General features: G+C 46.6%; 1 protein-coding gene and 1 pseudogene across 1 annotated transcript in view; both read left to right on the top strand.

Annotated features, from left to right (window-relative positions):
* Window positions 1–18,367, top strand: part of kl-3 (dynein heavy chain 8, axonemal kl-3) — an 895,452-nt gene that overhangs the window by 382,212 nt on the left and 494,873 nt on the right. The window lies entirely within an intron of this gene.
* On the top strand, window positions 15,726–17,688 carry LOC139353623 (protein Lilipod-like; annotated as a pseudogene).

Below are 18,367 nucleotides of genomic sequence, written 5' to 3'. Positions count from 1 at the left end.
TGAAAATTTCAATTCATGTTAACAGATATTAAGAACATATAATAATATCATCCACTTTAACTAGTATATTCTTTTCCTATTTCCTTCTTTCTTATTCTTTCATCTTATGTAGTGTACGCCGGCGGCAGCGGGGGAACGCTGGCGCTGGTAGATGGCGTGAGAAGAGGCGGCGGGAACATGCGGCGGCGGGTGCTGCTGCGCTGGGCTTCGGCGGGTGCGGCGGATTGCTGCTGGTGCGGCTGGCGTCGGGTGGGGCGGACTGCTTCTGCGCTGTAGGGGAGAAGGGGGAGCGTTAGCGGCTTATTCATATGAGTGACAGAATCGTACTACTTAAGGCTAAGCAGAGTTCCGCGCTCCAGTGCGCAGTTTAGACTCCACGAAGGAGGATAGGAACAGCGGTGCACTAGGAGAGCGGTGCACTAGGAGAGCTGTGCACTTGGAGAGCGGTGCAATTGGACAGCGGTGCAGGTGTCCAGATTCGCCGGACAGTGGCCCTAAACATTCCGCCCCCCCTAACAATCGCTAGCGTTGCAAAAAGAGATGGAAACCCGGCCAGTCGCCTACGCCTTAAGCTTGCGTACAGGCGCCGGAGAGAATGCAACCGAAACCGTCTTCTGGGCTACTGGCGACTGGAAGCCCGGCTGTATCACCTGCGGGTAAACGTCTGCGCCCATGATCAGGGAAATGGTGGCTGGCCGATGGAACCGCTCATTCGCGAGCGGTAGCTCCCTAAACTTCTCTCACTGAGCGCACGGACGGGGGTGCGGATGCGCACGTTCGGTTCGATCTTAAGGACCACCTCCAGCATGATCGCCTCGTCGACCTTCGACCGAATCTTCGCCGTGCAGATGCTCTCAACTTCCGACGACAGCTTCCAGTGGGGAGCTCGTGTGCGAGAAGGTTTGCGCAGTACTTGTTTATGGGAACTGCCCGCAGCCGCTTCTCTGCGCTCAGCTTTAGGAACCTCTGACACTTCCGAAGACGATAGATTCCGCGTCAGACTAGGCATCGGTAGGACTGCGTACCTCACGTACGTCTGCTATTCAATGCCTGAGCGCTACATGGACGGGGAGCCATTTTCCCGGTTAGAGTGTGGATAAGAAAAAAACCAACAGGGCTGATTAACAATGACGTGGATAATGGTGACGGACTGAGGACTTTGGCAAACGCGGCTCGTTACTATGTAATTTTCGACTCTCTTGGAAGAAGAACCACCTTGGTTACTGGACGTTTGACAATGCCGCGTGTCGCACGAATGTCGACTACGCGGACATTACCATCGGATCCCGGAAAAACTGAGTCTATTCTTCCGAGTCGCCACTTGTTTGAGGATAAGTTGTCATCCTTAATGACTACTATGTCGCCGATGCGCAGATTGTCTGTAGGAACTTTCCACTCGTTGCGCTTGTGGAGCTCCTTAAGGTACTTATCCTTCCAGAGCGGAATTGTTGATGGAGAGACTTTAAGTGCTACCACCGGCTCAGAATGGGCTTGGATTCGCCCTTTACTTCAGTTTCCCCTATGGGCTAGGAGGGTGGACAGCTCTTCAAAGGTGTACTTCCGTGTAGCGGTGCACATGTAAAACTTGACACCAGCCTTCCGTAGGCCGCCCATATGGGAAGCCCCAGGAGGAATGAACAGCCGAGTGAGCTGCTGGTGACTATGGTCACAGATTCCTTAACGGCTTGCAGAAAGTCTTGGGAAAGCATGGTGGAAGCGCCGACGAAGGTTTTTCCATTGTCGGACTGGACTTAACGAGGACACCCTTTTCTAGATACGAAATGAGCGAAGGCGGCAAATAATTTTTTAGTCGCTAAGCCAGATGTAGGCTCTAGATGGATGGCCAATCCCTTGTGTATTGAGACAAGGTCTTCCGGAATAATTTTGTATATCAAACGGGCCAGCGAAGTCCATCCCTGTGTAAGTGAACGGACAAGAAAAAGACCCTCGCTCTTTTGGAAAACTTCCCATCATCTGAACTTGCAATCTATTTTTGTGGATAACGCAGACGTTGCAGAAGGTAACCACTGCCTTCACCAGGTTACAAGAGTTGACAAAGTTGTGGAGGGGAATTCGTTAGTAAAAGGGTATACTAGATTCGTCGGAAAATATGTAACATGCAAAAGGAAACGTTTCCGACCCCATAAAGTATATATGGATCCGTCCGGATGAACACTGAGATCTCGGAAACTATAAGAGCTAGGCTATTGAGATTTGGGTTTCAGATTTCTGAGCTTCCTACGTGCCACGCCCCACACAAAAACGTTTGCCACGCCCACTTGAACGCCCATAACGCCTAAATCTGTCTACCGCCCACATAACCATATATTGAGATCGCGGGTAGGTGGCGCATGTCAATCTCTCCTTACTGCTTGCATATCTCCATTTCCCTATGGTTCCTTTAGCTGAGCAACGGGTATTTGATAGTCGACTATAGCGTTCTTCCTTGTTTATACTGGATTGGTGCGTGCTATGGAATACTAGGTAGGAGATGTTGAAGGTTATCCCGGTTAGTTGACTACGCGGACGTTGCCATTGGCTCCTGGAAAGACAGAGTCGATTCTGCATAGTCCCCACTCATTTGAGGGCAGAATATCGTCCTTGATGACCCTGTTACCGACGCGGAGACTTTCCGTTGAAAATTGCCAGTTGTGGCGCTTGTGGAGCTCTGTTACGCATCCTTCCAGCCATTTTTCTAATCAGAGTCTGGATAATAAAGGAGATAAACAGGGCTAGCTAAGACTGTCGTCGATATTGGTTACGGACTGAGGACTATGGGAAGTTCGGCTCGTTACTAAGGCGTTTTGGAAGGCTTTCCTGAAAGATCAACCACCTTGGACTTTGGCCGTTTGACAAATCCGTGTGCCGTACCAATGTCGACTAAGCGGACATTGCCATCGGCTCCCGGAAAAAAGGAGTCTATTCTCCCGAATCGCCACTCATTTGAGGGCAAATTGTCGTTCTTAGTGGAGCTCTTTAAGGTACTCATCCTTCCATCGAGTACGGAATTGGTGATGGAGAGGCTTTAAGGGCTGCCACCGGTTCAAAATAGACACGGATTCTCCCTTTTATTCGGGTTCCGCCGACAAGAAAGTGCGCTGGTGTCAACGCCAAGAGGTCAATTGGGTCCTCGGATATGGGAGATAGTGGTCTGGAATTTAGAAAAGCTTCGATTTTCGCTAGGAGGGTGTACAGCTCTTCAAAGGTGTACTTCCGCGTAGCGTTGAACTTGCGTATCAAGGTTTTGAAGCTCTTGATACCTCCTTACCATAGGCCTTCCATATGGGGTGCCCCAGGAAAAGGGAATTGCCCGTTGAGCTGTTGATGACTATACGCAACAGTTACAGACTCTTTCTTGCCGACGAAGGTTTTCCCATTGTCAGACTGAATTGATGTAGATTTCTTTGTGGTTGGTTGTGGTTGTGGTTACTCAATGGAAACCCCGCGGAATTTAGAGAATTTTGCGTCCTCGGCGGAGTCAGCTCCCGAAAGGACGTCAGTTGCCAGCTGTTGCAGGACTCGAATCGCCAGGAATGGCGCGCAATTGACTCCAAAAGTTACCGCCTGTAATTCGAAATCTCGAATGTGCCCCTCCCTATTGCAGAATAAAATGCGCTAGATCGGGGAATGCTTCGGATCTACCCACATCTGTCGATACATTTTCTCGATATCGGCACTGTAGACGTATCGGAAATATCGCCACTTCAGGATCGGGATAGTTAGATCGGACTGTAAGACTGGGCCAGCATGAAGGATAACATTTAAACTGACCCCACTCTCTGCAGGACTGGAGGCATTTAAAACCACACGCAGCTTGGTAGTTGTACTTTCCGGATTGATGGGGAAGATAATAACTGGCAGAATTATGGGTAGGACGGTGTTTGTGGGGAAGACAACAAATATGCCACCCTTATATTTATAATTAATAACGCACGAATAGGTTATATTAAAATGTATAGCGTTTATTCGGAGCGGCAGACGGACTGTGAATGTGTAAAAAGCTTGGCTCCAAGATCTTCATATAGACATATGCAGGCTTACAAAGTAGTTGCTGAATAGATAAGCGACAGCTTTATGGGTATAAGAAAGAAGGCGAAAGATAAGCAGAGAGCGATGCAGGTGCCGTCGTACACCTATGCGCGCATGACTAGGCGCTGGCGATCTGCTCCGAACATACTCCCCCCGTTGGAAGAGGTAAGGTTCCAACTATCTCGGAATCGATGGGCAGAACGGCTAGCTTGGCGACGGCTCTCTTGATCAGACCCGTAGCTGTACGGACCATAGCTACTCTGATGACTCCGTCCCCGCCGGGTATGACTTCTTGGATGCACCCAAGCTGCCATCTCAAGGGTGGAACGTTGTCCTCCTTAAGCAAAACTATGCGTCCAACCTTGATGTTAGACGTTTCGACGCGCCACTTGCTCCTCTCTGAAAGTAGGGACAAATACTCGCTGCTCCACCTTTTCCAGAAATGTTGCTGCATTTGGGTAACCCGCTGCCATCTGCTGAGGCGGTCTTCGCGGAGATGAGTAATGCCAGGCTCAGGAAACTTAGTGTAGCTGGAACCCTTCAGGAAATGCGCCGGTGTTAGCACCTCAAGGCTTTCAGCATTTTCTGAAAGGAGTTAAGGATGGCAGAAATCTCATATGCAAGAGTTCTTAATTCATCGATGGCTAAGATGGATGCACCGACGACTCTGTAGAAGTGAAATTTAGCTGACTTCACAGCGGCCTCCCATAAACCACCGAAGTGCGGGGCACGCGGAGGGATGAACTTCCAATCGATCCCATCAGCTAAACAGACGGAAGATATCGATGCTGTGTGCTGCTCGCTCAAAAAGAGCTCTTTCAGCTCGGCAAGCTCTCTCTTTGCACCGACAAAGTTTGTAGCATTGTCGCTCCAAATGGTACGCGGACTGCCTCTAAGGCTGATGAATCTCCTCAGCGCTGCGATGAAAGAATCCGTCGTGAGATCCTGGACCACTTCCAAATGAGCAGCCTTCGTGGAAAAACAGACAAAGACGGCGATATAGCACTTGTGGGGTGCCTTATTTCTGGCCTCTGCTTTATGATAGAATGGCCCACAATAGTCCACTCCTGTGGTATGAAAAGCTGGATTAGGCTGCACTCTATTTGCTGGAAGGCTACCCATGACGTGCTCCCAAGTAACAGGCTTCATTCGGAAACATCGGACGCATTTGTTGATAACGCTGGCGACGAACTTGCGGCCTCCAATCGGCCAGTACCTTTGCCGTAATGCGGCAAGCAGCGCCTGCGATCCTCCATGCAAATATTTCTCATGATAATAAACGATGATCGCCTTGGTGACTAGATGATCCTTGGGCAACAGTATCGGATGCCTCGTGTCGTAGTCCAAGTTTGCGTTCTGAAGCCTTCCACCCACGCGAAGTAACCCATCGGAGCCGAGTATAGGTCTAAGCGAAACCAGCTTGCTTTTCTGTGGAAACGGCTTGCCCTGGCTAAGAGATCCATACTCCTTCGCCAAGTTAACCTGTTGGATGCTCCTCAGAAGAAGTACAGTTCCAGAGTTGATCTCCTCCACCGAAAGTCGACCTTTTAACGGCGCAGATTTGGCTCTGCAATTTGAAATGAATCGATAAATGTATGCAAATACGCGCTGCAACTTATCGAAAGAGTTGAGGAATTTGCAGTTTGATGAACTGTCTATGCAAACGGCCCCAACTAGAGCCACAGAACGGCGCTCTGGAAGATCCTTTACTGAGTCTAGCAGGGACGGCCAATTTGACGAGCTTTGCAGAAGGAATGGAGGCCCGTTAGCCCAAAGGGAATGTTCCAACAATTCTCTTGGGGTAGATCCTCGCAATACGACGTCTGCCGGGTTTAAGTTTGTAGGAACGTGATGCCAAGACATGTCTTTCGTCATCTCCTGAATTTTCGCGATTCTGTTTGATACGAAAACGTTAAACTCCCTCGGAGGTTGCCGAATCCACGCCAACACAATGGACGAGTCCGACCAGCAATGAAAGGTTCAATCGAAATCTATGGCTTCCTTGTCGTTTACGATTAGCTCAGCCAATAAAAGCGCTGCGGAAAGTTCTAATCTTGGAATTGTTAAGGCCTTCAATGGAGCTTCCCTTGACTTGGCACAGAGCAGATGGACTTTCGATTCTCCATTGGTCTCCGATCGCAAGTATAGACACGCTCCATAAGCTGACATGCTAGCATCGCAGAATCCATGCAACTCAACGGAAGCCCTTGGTTGCAGTACGAATCGTGGGAATTTTAAGTTCTGTACGACCGATAACTGTGAGGTCAACTCCCCCCATGACGAAAGAATGGGCTCTGGCAGTGCATCATCCCAATCCACGTTCGCACTCCATAGAGATTGCAGAAAAATCTTAGATTTTGTGATAATAGGAGTTATTAAACCGAGTGGATCATAGAATTTTGCAATCGTCGACAATGCAACCCGCTTAGTGGGTCGTTGATTGATTGGCATTTGAGAAAAATGAAATAGGAGCTGATCAGAAGATGGATCCCAGACTAGTCCCAATGCCTTGGCGACATCCGATCCATCGTGAAATTTGATTAACTGCTCCTTGTCGCATTCAGACTCTCCCTTCAGGGCTGCTGACTCATTCGAACACCATTTGCGAATTGGAAAGTGGCCTCGCGACAGTAATTCCTTCACATGACGACGAATTTCTCTCACCTCCTCAACTGAGTCCCCACCAGATATTAAACCATCCACATAGAAATCTCTACGAACAATTTTTGCTCCAATAGGAAATGATTCCTCCTCATCGTAAGAGAGTTGATGCATGGCCCTTATAGCCAAGAAGGCAGCTGGCTTGGTTCCGTAAGTCACCGTGTTAAATTTAAAAACACTCAATTCTTTCCTGGAGCTCTCTCTCCAAACGATGCACTGCAAGAAATCACTAGGGTACGAAACACGCACGCAACGGTACATCTTGCAGATATCTCCACAAAGGGCAACTTTAAAGAATCGAAAGCGAAGCAGTATATTGAAGATTTTTTGTTGAATTGTTGGTCCTGCCAGAAGTAAGTCGTTCAGAGAGCTACCAGAAGTTGTTTTAGCAGATCCATCAAAAACGACACGAAGCTTCGTACTCGTGCTTTCCTGCTTATGTACGCAATGATGGGGCAAAAAGAATTGTGTTTCTGGCGGTTCCTTAGTTACAAGAGACATGTGACCTAGGTCGATATACTCCCTCAAAAATGCTGAATACTGAGCTTTCAGGGCTGGGTTTCTATCTAATTTAGCTTCCAAACTCTTGAAACGACGACGAGCCAAGCAATAAGAATCACCTAAAGATTCGAATTCGGAAGTGGTCAAGAGACGAACAGAGTATTGGCCGTTTCCAAGTCGAATGCAATTTTCAGTAAAAAGTTGCTCACATCGCAAGTCTTCCGGCAATAAAGATGGCTTAGACGAAGTGAAGTCCTCAAGTTCCCAAAATCGCTTTACAATGGCGGAAAGTGTGTCATCGGAATAATCAGCTGGGTCCTTGATGCTGGCTTGTAAAACCGACTTATGAGTTGGCATGTTCGATGATAACCCTCCAGAGACTATCCAACCAAGCTTGGTGTTCTGAAGAGTTGGCAAAGCCCTATCCAAATGAATTTGACCCATAGAAACAATTTCGAAAAACAACCCAGCGCCGAGTAAAAGGTCAATTCGTTGTGATTGATTAAAATTAGGGTCAGCGAGTGAAATGTTTTGCGGTATCCTCCACGATGTTGCGTTTATATTGAAATGGGGTTGATAATCAGTAATACTGTGAGTCACAACCGCTGTGAATGCCGCTCGATAGCTTGCATCCCGTGATTGCACAAGAATATCGACAGTCTTATCAGAGATCATGGAAGATTCTCCTATCCCAGAAATCGACGTTTGCGATCTTCTGTGATTCAAGTTTAGTTGGCTGGCTAAGCGAGAGGTTATGAAGTTTAGCTGGGAGGCCGAATCTAAAATTGCTCGGCAAGGCATAAATGCTCCAATTCTGTTTCTGACGTAGATAATAGCAGTTGGAAGCAACACGTAGTCGATCGGCAAAATATTTAAGGCTTTGGGTGGAGGGCTTGGTAAATGATGATCAGGATGCGATGATGTATGCGAACATGATACTAATGCTGATGAAGTAGATGGTAATGGCTGAGAGCTCGAGGATGGATCGCATAGTGGAGATGAAAATGAGGTTGATGTTGCGGATGGGTCATGGTTCATGTGTAATAATGAATGATGCTTCATGCGACAATACTTGCAGTGAGTCGACTTGCATTGCTGCAAACTATGCCCCTTGCGCAAACAGTTGAGGCAAAGGTGCAACTTCTTTGGTTCTCTATATCGAAGATTCGGACTCAAATTTAAAAATCGAGGACACTTTGGCAAATAATGATCCCGTGCATCGCAAAATAAGCATGTCAAATGATTTGAGTTAGTAGCAGATGCAATAAGTGTATTTTGGTTATATTTGTGCAAGTTTTTTCCCACCTGCTGGCCTGGTGTTTGAGTTACCAAGGCTTGATCCAAGTTTTCCATCATCCTGCACCTCTTTTCCAAAAACGACTCCATAGCATCCCAGGTAGACAGCTCAGTGATTGACAAATCCTCTTCCCATTTTTCCCGCGTCCTCTGATCCAGTTTCCGAGTGACGATGTGAATTAAAAGTCCATCCAAAATTTGTTGCGTATTGGCCAGGGTTCGAATTGCTCGCAGATGCGAATTCATGCAATCCCTCAGCTCCCGAAGACCCTTCGAAGATCCCTTCTCGACACCCTTTAAACCGAATATTGCCTGAACATGTGCCTGAAAGTGTAAAACTTTATTATCAAATCGATTAACCAGCAAATTTATAGCCTTTTTAAAATTAGCATTCGAGGGTTCGAGCGATCGTATGGTTTCCAGAGCCACGCCGCCCAAACTCGAACGCAAATATTGTAATTTTTCAATGTCGCTTAGCTCATCATCATTTCGGCCACTCATTCCGGCCACTCAGAGTAGGATCCATGAAAACGAGCAATTTCCAAATTTGGCAACCGAGGCTTTCTAGATCGAAAAGAAAGATCCGCATTATTAGTGATGTCAATAGATGTTGAATTTGCAGCGGTTGAAGCCGGCAATTGTGACTTGCGATGAGCCGCCAAGCCTCGGCTTAGTTTCGCCTTCACATCCATGAAGACTTCAGCAAATTCAATCCGATGGTCGCTCGAGATCTCTGCAAAGTCCAGTCTTTCCAACGATGTCTGCGCAGAATCAAATGCCTGGTTTAAGGAATTGATCCATTCCATTCGCGCCAGCAAATCAGATTCGTCAAACTGATTAACCGCATCAGCGTTTAAATAGCATTTCATCGAGCTCATTTGCCGCAAAATAGATTGGGCTTTGACTCGGTAGTAGTCGACGTCACTTGTGGATTCATTTTGAGCCCGAACCGAGTTTTCCGTATCAGACATTTTTCAATCACGAGAAAGAAAAAAATGAAATGAAAATGAAGTAAAGTAAAATGTCCGACCGCGTTAGAGGCACAAAACACCGTATACCCTTTACCGCGAAAACGTGAAGGTTAACAAGCGTCGCCGAGATGCAACGGAACCTTTAACTTTGTTGTTGTTGTTCTTGCCGATAAATTGCCTGCCTAGCAACAGCGGATTATGTAACTGGCAAACGAATGTATGTATGGCTATATGTACATGTATATATGTAATATGCGCTATTAACAAAGATTAAATGCGATTCACTTTGTTAAGAATTATTTGCACAACACAAATTTGGTGTTTTTTCACAGCGCAAAATGTACAAAAAATCAAACGGCCGGCTGTGCACTTTTATATGCACTTATGTATGTATGTTTGTTCGTATGTTTGTGACCGAATGCACGATAACGACAGCGAAACAAAGCGTTTGTTTAAACAATATTAAACAATCGCGAGACCGAATTGCAGACTCCGATTAAAACAGGTTTTCAGCTGACTGTCCCTCTTTAGGCGTTGCTCGGTTCTTAGGAACTGCGACAACGCGGAGGCTCTGGAGTGACCGAGGGCGGGTTTAACGTTTTCAGGATTAAGAAAAAGGAAGACTTACGACATACCTGCCGTTATCGTCTCTCATAGTCGTCCGGAAATTTGGTGAGAGGCCTATCCAGGGACGTGTCAACAGTGTGAGAGATTCGCGTGGAAAACACGGAAATCTGATTTTCCCTTGGAGAAGGAACGGATCCTGTTAGGATCTACCCGGAAATGGTTTCTTGACCGAGGAGAGAGCCACAAATGTTCGGCCTGTTGCCTGGATTCGATGGCGATGGGGAGGAGTAGCCTCTGTGTAGTAAGGTGTGATGGCGGCCGCGGCACGTAAAGCAACTATGAGTGCTTTCACAATCACGCAGCTGATGCCATCGTGCGAAGCAGTTCAGTCAGAGCTTCTTTCTCTTTATACGCCGACTGCTCGTCGACCGTCATCTGGAGAAATCGTGCACATGTGCTGACAGGATAGTTTTCCTTCTTACGAAGGTCACATCTCTTGCGCTTGGGTGCTACCCTTGTCTCGTACGAATTTATTCTTCGAGGCCCTGCACTGGGGGCGGATGTTTTTGGCAGAGATTGACTCGAGCCTGACGGGCTCGTCGGAATCTCGGCCTTGTTGTGCAGGTACTGTTCCCACAAGGATAGCGTGAGCTTAGCAAGTTTGGAGGAGCACATGCAAGTTATCCAGCTCATGATCCCAGCCTCTTTACCCAATTTATAAACAAACTCTTCATATACAATTCTTAGCTGAGAACGCTTTCCAGCTCGGGCGCCCAGCCGCCTTACCCAAGTCGTAAACAATTTCTTATAAACAATTCTTAGCTGGGATCCCCTTACTCAGCGTTCCCACAGAATCCCAATTAGCTCCCCCACTTCAATCGAAGTTCATTATTAAGATTCAATTGCGCCGCAGTCCTCCTAACATAAACTAAGCTGGGTCCAGCTAATGTAAACACAAGCATCCTAATCCTCAGAACAAAAGAGAACCAACAGGTACGGTTAACCAATCGGCAAACAAAACTATGCGATTAAATAACATCGAGGAAGACCATTTTTTAGGCCAGAATCCGGAGTGGGATTACCCTACCTAATCCGATATGATAGCAAAATAAATAAAAAGCTTAAAATCTTAATTGACACAGGAGCAACCTCCTGCTATATCAAAACAGGAATTTACAAAAACAAAAACGAGCTTCCTATATATAAAAGAGTATCTACGGTTAATGGATATTCTATAATTAAACATTATCACATGGTAACGATCTTTGACACGCGTTACACATTTTATGAAATAGCCGGGTTAAAATCAGATTTTCTAATAGGTTACAACCTACTAGTTGTACTCTCCGGCTTGATGCGGAAGATAACAACTGTCAGAATTATGGTAGGACCCTTGAATCACGGAGTCGTATATGGTTTTCAGCTGACTGTCCCTCCTTAGGCGTTGCTCGTAAGAAAAAGGAAGACTTTCGACATACCTGCCGTTATCGTCTCTCGTAGTCGTCCGGAAATTTGGTGAGAGGCCTATCCAGGGACGTGTCAACAGTGTGAGAGATTCGCGTGGAAAACACGGAAATCTGATTTTCCCTTGGAGGACGAATGGATCCTGTTAGGATCTACCCGGAAATGGTTTCTTGACCGAGGAGAGAGCCACAAATGTTTGGCCTGGTGCCGCTTGGGAGAATGGATGGCAGTCCGTCGTCCCCGGTTAGAATATCTATCTGTGCGCTCTCGTAGAACTTTGGATCCGCTAGTGGCAGTTCGGGAAGATCCCGTAGAAACTGCCGCGGAATCGGACAATATGGGAGGTTTCCAGCTAATTGAGGAAGAACATAGGCCGTCGGGTTTACTTGCAAGCCAGGCCTGGTCGGGGAGCGGATGGTAAACTGACAAAGCTTTTTGGATTCAGTGGATACTGTCTGGTTTAAGCCTGATACTTGGGCTCGGATTACTTGGTGAGGCAACTTGATTAATTCGAACAGCCGCTCAGAAATAAAGGTTTCCTCTGATCCAGAATCTACCAAGGCACGAGCTTTAAAATTCGACCCCAGGTCAAATGGCGGTGCCCAGCAAGACGTATCTATACCCCGTCGCGAAGTAATTATACCCGTTACTCGTAGAGTAAAAGGGTATACTAGATTCGTCGAAAAGTATGTAACAGGCAGAAGGAAGCGTTTCCGACCCCACAAAGTATATATATTCTTGATCAGGATCACTAGCCGAGTCGATCTAGCCATGTCCGTCTGTCCGTCTGTCCGGATAAACGCTGAGATCTCGGAAACTATGGGAGCTAGGCTATTGAGATTTGGCGTGCAGATTCCTGAGCTTCTTACGCAGCGCAAGTTTGTTTCGGCACAGTGCCACGCCCACTCTAACGCCCACAAACCGCCCAGAACTGTGGCTCCTACAGTTTTGATGCTAGAATAAAAATTTTAACTGAAATGTATTGTTCTCATCAATACCTATCGATTGACCCAAAAAAAAGTTTGCCACGCCCAATTTAACGCCCACAAACCGCGAAAACCTGTGACGCCCACAATTTTCATGCTAGATAAAAAATTTTAACTGAAATGTATTGGTCTCGTCGATACCTATCGATTGATCCAAAAAAAAATTTGCCACGCCCACTCTAACGCCCATAACGCTTAAATCTGTATACCGCCGGTAGGTGGCGCATTTTAATCTCGCTTTGCTGCTTGCATATCTCCATATAGCTGAGTAACGGGTATCTGATAGTCGAGGTACTCGACTATAGCGTTCTTCCTTGTTTTGGACTGTAGGGTCCACGGAGCAGGTAGCGGTTGCAACTGGTGTATGTGGTCTTCATCTGGGTCTCGGGGAAGGATTCGATGGCGATGGGGAGGAGTTGCCTCTGTGCAGTAGGGTGTGATGGCGGCCGCGGCACGTAAAGGAACTATGAGTGCTTTCACAATCACGCAGCTGATGCCCTCGTGCGAAGCAGTTCAGACAGAGCTGCTTTCTCTTTATACGCCGACTGCTCGTCGACCGTCATCTGGAGAAATCGTGCACATGTGCTGACAGGATGGTTTTCCTTCTTACGAAGGTCACATCTTTTGCGCTTGGGTGCTACCCTTGTCTCGTACGAATTTATTCTTTGAGGCAGAGATTGGCATAGATTGACTCGAGCCTGACGGCCGTACGTCGTCTATGGCTTCTAAGGTCCGGTGACGCTCCATACGGAATGAGTTCAGCCCCTGCCACGACGGAATCTCGGCCTTGTTGTGCAGGGACTGTTCCCACAAGGATAGCGTGAGTTTAGCAAGTTTGGTGGAGCACATGTAAGTTAACAATCAACTCCCAGCTAAGGCTGAGCAGGCCAATTCATATTCTCTTTGTTAATATTAATCATTTTTATTGTTATTATTATTATTACACTTCTTATACCACTCATGTATGGTCCACCTTAGTTTTGGTCCACCCTAATGGGCCCGAGAGCTGAGCCAACATATTGTGCCATTATGGGTCGTGGCTTTGTCTCATTGGCTGACAGCAATCGTATGACTTCTGCAAAATGTGCATGGTCAGCGGTCTGCCACGGGCATCCGGTCATGCATGAGCTTTTGTTAATTCTTAAGTTCAGTTTATATTTTGTATTCAATAAATTAAGACCACCAGCTCCTACTAATGAAACTCCGGCACTTAGCCGTTAAATCTTTTATTAACCAATATACCGACTGAGTCTCTAGGCCAGCGGTATCGAAGGACAGTTCCCTTCCACCCTAATCTCCCTATCTCAACATAGGAGCAGTACGGCCGACCGGCTACGAATTATTGGAGACAGCAATCTCCCTATCTCAAAATAAGAGCAGTACGGCCAACCGGCTACGAATTATTGGAGACTGCGGCGAGGGACCCCACATCGACCGTTCCCCTCCCCACACATCCGTTAATTGGTACACTAAGAGGCAATCCCAATTTTTGGTTTGAATTCCGGACATTTTTAAAGCCGTGAGCCAACCCTGGATGGTGCGTTGAAGTTTACGGATAGCTGACACAGATTTTGATTAACGGACTGCACACTGAAAAGAATTTTTAATTGGCTTTTTACTAACAGCCGCTTGTTTTCGAAACGCTCAGTTAGGTTAGCCCAAGCTGAGGGAAAACCATCGTTAGTAAGGCGGGAGTTCGAAACTATAGTGTGTGCATCACCAATTGTTTTTGCATTTAGGTGATACAGTTTTTCGACTGGCGTTAGCCTTGGATTGTTTATATAAAACAAAACATAAACAGATCCCTGAAGGTCGGCCACCGCAGATAATCTTCGGTGAAAACCTAGGTATCTCACGGAGGCAGCCGACAGCCAGATGAAATGTAAGTCTGGGTAGGAATAGCTTGAACTCGGGGAGCTTGGGCTATCATATCGCGATCTGAGCCCCACATCTCTCGTAAGCGGAATAGCAAAAGCCGTATCTAGCTTTGAGAATTGGCAAACTATCAGCTGCACTGTCTCCGGCTTCTGCTATGCACCCGGTGCATTCGTCGTATTCTGCCTTGATGCGGTCCCATAACGTGCGTGTTTTTTTTCGCGGCAAGTGTTAAGCATGAAAAGAGTAGTAGGGACCGGCGAAGGAGGGTTTTTCCCTGTATTCAAATTCACTCAGCCGATCTGAGACCTCAATAAATTAGCTGAGAGCAATTTGGGAAGCAGTTGGTGCCATTTTGACGTTTGCACGAGTGACCCTTTTTCGGGGCGACGAGGACTTAGCGGTTAGTTCGGGTGTGGGCGGATCTACGGATATACCTGGGACTACGCAGGTGGAAACTGGAGCACGTACCGACCTGGTTACTTTGCGGAATTAAAACCGGATTAGAATTAGGATTAGGAACAGTGAGAGGAGTTCGTGTATCACCCGTCGAGAAAGAATACTATGGTATTTAACCTATTTGGTATATGTATATTGTAATTTGTTATAATTGGGATCAAGTTTGGTATTATTTTTTGCTGATATTAATTTTGCCTTTGAAATAATTTGAGGGGAAAAATTCAAAATATGTGTATAGTCCCCGGTGGAGTAATAGTATTATTTCGCCTTTAATTAAACATCTGAGCGAAGAAAAATACCAAAATATGTTGTTGTTGGCCGGAGGATGTTATTTGTTTATTATTTAGTACTACTGTTCTTTCAATTTTAATTAATATTCCGAGGGAAAAAATACTAAAATATACCGAACAAAATTGGTGGACGGAAGATGCTACGCATGCGGTGGAGTGCTAGTATTATTTTCCCTGGATAAAATAATTTTTACGGAGTAAATACCAAATACCGAAAAATACTAAAAAGTTTGGTTATTTTAAATAAAAAAAAAATTTCACGTCGGTTTGTGTAATTTTTTTATTTTATTATATTTAACCGGATGGCCGACGGAAAACTTTAATTAGTATATGTATGTAGATATGGATATGTAGGTAAGTAATGTTCCAAGGTTTAAAATTTATTAGTTAATTATGTTTGATGGACGGGGAGCCATTTTCCCGGTTAGAGTGTGGATAAGGAAAAAACCAACATGGCTGATTAACAATGACGTGGATAATGGTGACGGACTGAGGACTTTGGCAGACGCGGCTCGTTACTATGTAACTTTCGACTCTCTTGGAAGAAGAACCACCTTGGTTACTGGACATTACCATCGGTTCCCGGAAAAACGGAGTCTATTCTTCCGAGTCGCCACTCGTTTTTTAACGCTTCGGTCGCAAATCGGCGCGGAGAAACTATAGAAAACTAACTAAACTAGTGGCAAGTGCAAAACGGGACGGAACGAAATGCGGCAGCAAATAGTTAACTAAATTGATCACAATTACCGTTCGAAATCTAGCAGTGTGGGCGCCACAAAGATCTTAATTCAGGATACAAGCCCCCTGGAGCGTTTTATTTAGAGGAAATTGAGGGCTGCCCATAGGAATTCCCCAGGCCTGTCGACTGTCAAAAAATATGTGTGTTAAATTTTTAAGTGAAGCGTGATTTAGAAAGAAACGAGGAAAACTGGCTACCAGCGACAAACTGTCCACTTTTTATGTGGGCATGGACGAGGAGGAGGAGGAGGAGGTCACGGATCTGAAGCTGCAGTTGTTCCACAATACAGTACGCGAGCACATTATTTTTCTGCTACTGATCATCTTGCTGTACCTCAGCTCTTATGTGGTTGTATCACGTTTTCGGCAGTTCGCTTATACAGGGCCTCTGGAACCATGTATTTCTCTTCTCCAACCTGTCACTGTTCATCTTTCTGCCATTCGTCTACTTGTTCTTGGAATCCACGGGGTTCGTGGGTCACAAGAAGGGCATTCTGCCGCGCGTCTACGAAACCTTTACAGTATTCATGCTGATGGCCGTTATTGTCCTGGTACTAACCGCCGTCTTAAGTGCAGTCTTTGGCATTGAAAAGTTTCAATTCTTTATTCGTGTGTCTCTTTTCTGGGCGTGATGCTTATGCTGATTTGCACCCCCTACGGCTTTGTGCGTCTGCTTGGCGTTGTTAACCAGGTTCTGGTTCGACCCGTGCTGCTGCGCGACGTCAACGAGGAGTTCAGCGCCTTGTACATGGAGGAGGCGAGCGTGAAGCGGAAACTGGCCCACCTCGAGCTGCACAACGTGAGCATCTCGGATGCCGCCAACGGTGGTCGCCTGGGCAATGGCATTGGAAACGGACGTGGGCGCACCTTCTACCCCCAGCCGCTCCTACAGCAGTCGCAGGCCCATCTCTACCAGCGCAAGGCGATGGCCAGCGACGTGGGTGAGCTCAACGATAGACTGAGAGAACTGGACTCCGAGCGCAAGGAACTTGACAAGATGCGCAAATCGAGCACCTTCCAACGCACCTTCGTCTATCCGCTGGCCATGCTGCTGCTGCTGTTTTGCACAGGAGTCACCATTCTGCTGGTGGTGCAGAACACTCTGGAGCTGCTTATAGGCATCAAGGCGCTCCCACTAAGCACCAGGCAATTTACCCTGGGCATCTCGTCGCTCTCGAAGCTGGGACCCTTTGGCGCCGGCCTGGAAGTGTGTCTAATCTTTTACTTGGGCGCCACCTCGGTGGTGGGCTTCTACAGCATGCCCTTCATGAGCAACGTCTGTCCCAAGCGGCGCCAGACCTCGCTGCCACAGTTAATGCTAAACTGTGGCTTCATGCTGGTTTTGTCCTCAGCGCTGCCGTTTCTCAGCAGGATCATAGGTATCACAAACTTTGACGTGCTGGGCGACTTTGGGGCCATCGAGTGGCTGGGAAACTTCCAGATTGTGCTGTTCTACAATTTGGTCTTTGGAACCACCACAGCCCTCTGTCTGGCCAACAAGTTCACGGCTACGGTGCGACGGGAGCTGAGAGCCCGGTTAGTGGAGAACTATGTGCTCTTTACTAACTACATGAGCTTCATCAACTGATATTGGCGCAAGCGACACGACAATGCGTTCTGCGCACACCGCCACATGGTGCAACGCCTTGTTGAGTCGCCGCTGAAGAGCCTAACTAGTTTTTATACCAAGTATCGTAATCTTAGTCGTAAGCGCATTCGCAATACCACCGCTAGTCGCAAGGCAAACGAAATGAACTGTTGAGGAATAAGCAAAACATGGGAGATGGGCAGCTGAACCTATATAATATACCTTTACATATGTTATATGATCACGTATAGTTGTGCAGAACTGATACTATGTTGCGCTGTTAACTGTTGTGCTTAATTGTTGTACTTTATACAGAGTCCTCGCCTCGAAGGGGACCCGCTTATCACCTTTCGCCAGTTTATAGAGGTCTTTGGCAGAATTCTCGCCCATATTTAACGTGTAAATAGAGAATGTTATAGTGCAACATGAGCCACAGTCAACCGTTTGCAATAGTCGTAGGCTAGAGTTTCGTGTATTTTACTCAACTTCTTGTCGTTCACAGTCAAGTGTTGATTTCCATTTCATACATGTTTTTCGCTATTTATAAATGTATTTTTGAGTTATTTATATAAGATTTTAACAATGTTCCTTAAGTAGCGCATCGACTGAGGCGCCTATCATTTCATTTTAATGCATACTCAAATCTGTAACCCAATATTCACACAATACACACTTACAAGCGTCTAAAACTTATGTGATAAAATATAATAAGTTGTCATCCTTAATGACTACTATGTCGCCGATGCCACTCGTTGCGCTTGTGGAGCTCCTTAAGGTACTTATCCTTCCATCTGGAGCGCGAGGGTATATGTATGTACTTGAGTTTGGCTGAGCGGCCGGCGTGTGCAACAGAATGCTGACACTTGCACTTTCTGTGAGCGCGCCGATCGACTCATGTTTCGGCCACTTAGGTTTTTGACCGGGCCTTTGTTTATGTGAACA

This window comes from Drosophila suzukii, chromosome Y (assembly GCF_043229965.1).
Source record: "Drosophila suzukii chromosome Y, CBGP_Dsuzu_IsoJpt1.0, whole genome shotgun sequence".
NCBI classification, from domain to species: domain Eukaryota; kingdom Metazoa; phylum Arthropoda; class Insecta; order Diptera; family Drosophilidae; genus Drosophila; species Drosophila suzukii.
Note: the sequence above shows the minus strand (reverse complement) of the source record. Positions and strands in the feature narration are given on the sequence as shown.